The sequence below is a fragment of the Astatotilapia calliptera genome, chromosome 12 (genome assembly GCF_964374335.1).
Source record: "Astatotilapia calliptera chromosome 12, fAstCal68.1, whole genome shotgun sequence".
Classification (NCBI taxonomy): Eukaryota; Metazoa; Chordata; class Actinopteri; order Cichliformes; family Cichlidae; genus Astatotilapia; species Astatotilapia calliptera.
Window position 1 is genome coordinate 17,891,032 of NC_137433.1, and position 6,498 is coordinate 17,897,529.

General features: G+C 38.8%; 1 protein-coding gene across 1 annotated transcript in view; it reads left to right on the forward strand.

The window, feature by feature from the left end:
- arb2a (ARB2 cotranscriptional regulator A) overlaps positions 1-6,498 on the forward strand; it is a 164,326-nt gene that overhangs the window by 153,502 nt on the left and 4,326 nt on the right. The gene's annotated exons all lie outside the window — the stretch shown is intronic.

Genomic DNA, 6,498 nt, shown 5'->3' on the forward strand with positions numbered 1-6,498 from the left:
CTCCATCTCTCCGTAAACAACCACATCCCTGCAACTAAAAGCGTGCTGGCTCACCAAGTGTAATAACATCATTCATGTTTTGATGTGGGGCGGAACGTTTTAGTGAGCAAGGGAGGCCATGTGGCGAGCGAAAATGTGTGTGCCTTTCCTTTTCTGGGTTTTCTCTGATTGCAGAGATGACAGATCTTTGTCATGAAGAAAAGCAAGTTAACCTGTCACCTTTGCCAGTCTTCTCCACCCACTATTTAGCCACTGTGTGTCTTTAAAACGTGCACACACACATGCACTAACAAAGCACGCACACACGTTTGCACTGATCTTGCTGAGTGTGTGTCAGCTCTATTAGCACATTCCCAGATAGAGCCAGCGTCTTCTTATCTGTGGTGACCCATTAATTACACTTTGTTCCATTAAGTGATCTATTTCAGACCTGCCCCACCCTCAACACCCACTCTCTGCTATCTCCACCTCTGGCCTGCTCCTCCCCCACCTGAACTCTCTGCTCTCTTTTTGTCTAACCCTTCGCAGAATACACACACGCATACATACACACGCACACACTTTTCTCTAAGTGTCGGCAAGCATGGAATCACAAAGTCAAGTGACAAGTACTTCTATGCTTGTGTCGCATGTGTTTGAGGCAAAAACATGAAAAAAGAGGTTCGTAGACAACTCTTGGTTGCAGGATTTCAACGTTGCATTTCTCTCACACTAGACTCTTAGACCAAATTAGAAATCAGTCTAGTGTTCATATGTTCCACAGCAGTTTTCTCACTTTTTTGCCCTCTACTCACTTTATTGATCGCCTTCTCTAACCCAGCTCTGTTTTGTATGTGTGAAAGTTACCAGTATAACTAACTCTTGAGCATACATAAATATGATATATATGCCATATGTCACATGAATGTGAATTTTTGTCTTTGTACATGCCAGTAGGTTTGTATTTTGAGTTGTGTAGTTCTGATATCTATTTTTATATGTATATTCCCACTGCACCTGGGAGATGCTAAATAGAAGTGTTCAGTCAAGTGTTGGTAGAAGGCCACAATGAAAATCTGGCCACAAAATGTGCCTTCAGTTCAGTATGGTTAAGTGGAAATGTAAATTTGGAGCAGCTACACTAGTTGGATCATTTGCACTTCTGAGCATTACATAGAATGATACTGGTAATATACAGTGTCCTATCAAGTATAATCCTGTGCAACATAATTTAAATGTCACAGTTTAAAAGTGTATCTTCTCTGAATAATTGTATTATATAACTTTACTTTACTCTAATGTAAGCTTAAAAGTGTAGATTTATAGTATTAATTATATTTTCCCCACAGCAGGAACTTACTGTCACTTTAAAACAACACAAAGCTCTTTTGTTTGATTCAAGTCTGGTGATACATTTGGACAGGTCATGCTTTTTTTTAACTTATTTTTTCATTATAAAGTCTGCTGTGATTTTGGCGGTATGGTTTGGACCATCATCATATACTGGAATTTTCTTCTCCTGTCAAGCCTGCGGGGACTGAGTCATTATGTTAGCCAGTATTTTTGTGTATCAGCAGGTATTTATAGTGGCATGGCATCTAAAAACGTAATCTATCCCAACGCCTTTTGCACTCATGCATCCTGATATCATCACACTTACACCTCCATGCTTTCACTGTCAGGGCTATGCATTCACGCCAAACATGTTGGACCCCAACATTGTATTATATAACTTTACTTTACTCTAATGTAAGCTTAAAAGTGTAGATTTATAATATTGTTGGAACCCAACATGTTTGGCCACTTAAATTGATCTTGAGCTGGACAAAGAATGTACACATTTTCATTAGGCTTATTTTCATCTTCTTTAGCAAAGTTTGTTCTGACAGTTTCTAGCTGATAATAACAACCTTTTTTTTAAAAACATAATCCATATAGTTTTATGTAGTGCAATGCTTTGCACATTGTAAGCTGTCATATGACCCCAGGGGCAAGTCTGATGGTCCATTTTTCATGGCTAAATAGTGTTGGTGTGCTATGGTTGGCATCCCTTGAAGAGGATATCCATAGCAGCTCTGATTAGCGATAGTTAAGTAGTTATGTACCTCTTGATTAATGTTGCTACCGTGTTTTGACTTTTTAATGGCTTGTTTTTCTTTTTCTTTTATGACCACAGATCTTCCTATATCCTTTTTCCATCTGGTACAAGTCTCACAATGAAATTTTAAAATTACTCGAGCAGTTCTTTTCCATGTGGGGGCCTGATGCAAACAAGTACTTAAACTGAGCTCACAGGTTGAAAATTGTTGAATTCATATCTTCATGGAATTTGTCCAATAAGAAATCAAATATGTGTTCAACTTGTGTGTCAGTGATCACAGCTGTATCCAATTTTGTTGTTTTTACTTAATACAGTGTCCCTAAAGGATTTGTTTCTTATTCATAAGGGAGAATACTATTGTTAACTTAATAGCACAGTCATTTAAAAATGCTTGAATTTTAAATTGTTTGGCTTGAAAGTAATAGTGCACAAAGGTTTTGTCATATATGTTTATATATGTATATGTGTCATTGTATATCCCACAAATGATTTGCATCCACAACACAAAGATTATTTCCATTTAAGCAAACTGCTAGTCATGGCAATTGTATCTACAAGGCACTTAATACTTTTTTATTGCCAATATTACCGGCGATGTTGTGAAGAAACAAGGGATTTTTTTGTCGGTGTATCCAATGTAAGCATCAGGTGTAGTGTGATAGAAATATTTATATGATTATGTGGTTGATATAAAGAAAACAAGTGGGAGACTGCTTTACAAAGCATATTGATATATATACTGCAAATTCTCTGCTGCCAGTGTATACTGCTTTTTAGCTGGATAAAGATTATACCATGCATTGCATCAATCTTACACTAGTACTGTTAGTCCCCTTGCTAGATTCTTCTATAGACCTTAGGCAACATATGTTGTGAATGAGAATTGTATGAAGGTGTGTGCGATCACCATAGCCTTGTATGAATGGGGGTTCTCACACTCAAGGCTGTCTATTCTGAGACCACAGATTCTGAATGCGCCCTGTCTTTCTTACAGGTGCAAAGGGGGCCTCTCTTAGCCCTGTCCTCCTTCAACTCTTTTGTGACTGAGTGATGTGTGTATTTCTAATATCGTAGATGTGTTGGTGTGAGTGTGTGTTTCTCTATGCCTGGTGTTGTCTTGGAAGTGCAAGAGAGGTTTGTGCAGCAGATTTTACTGCAATAAAGTGGACTATAGCTGTTTGTGTATTTATGTGAATGAGGAGTGAATGAAATGTAGCGAAGTAGTAAGTTTGCAGTCTGGCATTTAGCATATTCTCTTGTGCGCATGCTCTAACCCCACTCCATCTTTTCCATCCTGTCTGGCCAAAGTTGCCTGGCCTAACCTACCCTTGGCAAGGCATTGTGTGTGTGTGTGTGTGTGTGTGTGTGTGTGTGTGTGTGTGTGTGTGTGTGTGTGTGTGTGTGTGTGTCCGTGCTTAGTCCCATTTGAGTTGCACATATATGCATGCGTGTAGTGCCTCCACTAATGCACAGTCTTTGTGGGGGCCTCTCTTTTCAGCCATGCTGCTTTTGAGACACGTTGTGCCTGGGCATAGAAACAAAAGCTCTCCATTGCCCCTCAATAGGCCAAAAACAAAACCGTGTCAGGCGAGCTAGCAGCCCCCGAGTGTTTGCCATTTAAGTCCCAACCAATGGTGGCGGAGATGGAACAAAGGGGCCGGACAGGGACGGAGGCCTGCACTGTTTACAGTGTTAATGTCTGGGTGGCACTCCCAACAAGGCCCTTCCATAAACATACATGTGCATGTACACTCGGTCTTTTTCTCTTTTTTTATGTGTGTGTGTGTGTGTTTATGTCACATATTCACACTGAATCAACAGGTACATATGCAGACCTTATACTATGTTGTAAAATTCACACACAAAAATGGAATTAAACTTGGACATGTCATACGGGCATAAGAAAATTTGTGTATCCAACTGATAATTTTGACATTTTTTTTATTACCCAACTAGGCATTTACAAATTTATACAATTCTTAGTGTTTTAATAATTAGAGAACAGAAGGTTCAGACTATACTGTCAAAACTAGTTCATATATTTTAAATAGCTTTGTCACTGACTCTATACTAATTTTCTTCTTGCTTTGTCACCATAAATAAATTAGCAAGCCAACTCTTCCAAATGGCATGCAAATGATGCCCCCAATTCACATATGTTTAAAGTTTTAAATGTTTTATGATAATTTTGTGGTTCATTAATTTCATTTGTGAATTTAATTGAATGATTTTATTCTACATCTTACCAATTGTTTCTGTAAGAGCTAACTGTTGAGCTAGCTTTTTTCCACATTAAACTTGTAAACTTGAGTGTAGTATTTAGATAGATAGATAGAAAAGGTGCATACAAAATATTGATTAAAGCGACACGCAGATGGCTAAGCACATATTCCAAAATATCTCAACCCTTTTAAGCAGAGATGAGTAAAACAACTGACATTGAGAGGTGCTGTAGAGGCAAAGGATTATTCAGGCTTCGATTTTTACTGAAGAAGAGTCAGGAGAGTCTGACACTGGTATCAAATAGCCTGCACAGTCCTTGGACCAGGGTTATCTTGTAAATACTCTGCTCCAAGTCCATAAAAGCAAGGGTCCTTTATGACGGCCAAGGCCACTCATTCACATTAAAATAAAAAAAGCACTCAGTGCAATCTCAGTGTCTCTGTAGGGAGGAAACATAACAGGCTGGAGGGATTAACAAAATGAGAAGTAAGTAATAAAAAAATACAGAATTTCACCGTCTTTTGTGCAGTCTTTGTTGTCACAAGTTCCACTCTCCATATGAACTACTTGAATTCAAAGTAGCTTATGTGTGGTCATGATTTCAACCAGTTAATGTGATATCCTCCGCTCACTGTGTTTTCACTCGGTTTTGTTTCTCTATGTCTCTCTTCTGTTTGCATTTTATTCTAAGTAAATACAGAGCCCCCTCAGCGGCCCCTGTAGGTACTGATTCAGGTTTCTCATCTCTGGATGTGTAATGAGTTCTGCCTTGTTTTTGTCTAACAACAACACACAATAATAAGCAAAGTAATTAAAAGCAGTATGAGAGAGACGGGGGCTGGGCAGACCCCACTTACCAACAAGCATTAAAAATGAATTTAAGTCAAGAAGCAACAGTGGTATTACTGATTTGATGAAATGAGTTCTGTTTTTTAGTATTTTTGTCTTGATGTATTTATGGCTGTTTCTGCTCCGATCAAGCTGATTTTTATTTGAAGACACACAGTGTAGAAAAAGTCTGATTATTCCTGGGTTTGTTGTCTTCATCCTAAATGGAGATCAGGGAATAGTGGCAGGGAATGGGTGGGAGAGTAAAATTTAATTTAATACATTTTTTGACTGAAAACATAGTCTTCATGTTTTGTTACAGAGGACGGAGCTGCTCTGGTGGTGTTGCAGACCACCTGTCACCTGCCCGGGCTCTCTTTGACCTCGTCTCCTGTGGCAACATGTCACACCCCCTTTACAGACAGCCATGTGGGACGAAATGACATTCTTGACCTTTAGGCATGTTGGCAAGCAAAGTGACAACAAGCATAGCTGACTGTATGTCAGTTATGTGCACTGCATGTGGACAACCAGACACACGCAAACACACAGTGCCTGCGCACGTAGTCTCGGAAGATCATCTAATATCAGAGAGCGTCAGGGACAGAAATCCGATCGTCTGACAACCAGGATACAGATAGCGATTCTCCTCCGCTGATCCATGCAACAGATAGTTTCCACAAACAGCTGCCTGACTAAGGTTACAACCAACCCAGGCCCGCACCACAGTGCACTGCTCTACCTCACATCGAGATAAAACAAAAGCTTAGGTTACCGTCAATAGGAAATTGATAAGATAATACACTGTTTGTGGGGGGGTTTTTTGTTTTTTTTGATGAAAACGTTGACAAGAGGAAATGAGAAAATGTTTGCTTCAGCGTGAAATAATATCATGTATATTAGTCTTGTTAGGTTTTCTGTTTTTTAAAAATATTTTCTTCCGTGATTATATCGTTGTTCATCTCCTTTTTTTAATTGAAGCTCATTAAATGTTTAACCCAAATGTCAGCATATTTGATTAAGCAGTCATAATTGTTTAAAGAAATTCAATTCTCACAAAGAAAAGTATCATCACTTTACATTCCCCCTGCCTCAAAGTACTCTTAATAATTTGAATATGGATTTATATTATAAGTGAGGCAAAGAGATATGCCCCCTTCACATCAGTGTAATTACGAATCACAAAAAAAAAAGAGTTTGATTCAAATAAAATAGGCCATTTGTACACAAGCAATTAACTGCTGCGGCTTTAAATAATGTAGCCCAGATGGAACCTAATTATAGTCGGCATGCTTTGATTTGCACTTCCTGTTGGAGTATCACTCGGGGCGTCACTTTGGCTTTTCAGTCACCTAGCGTTTGTTTTG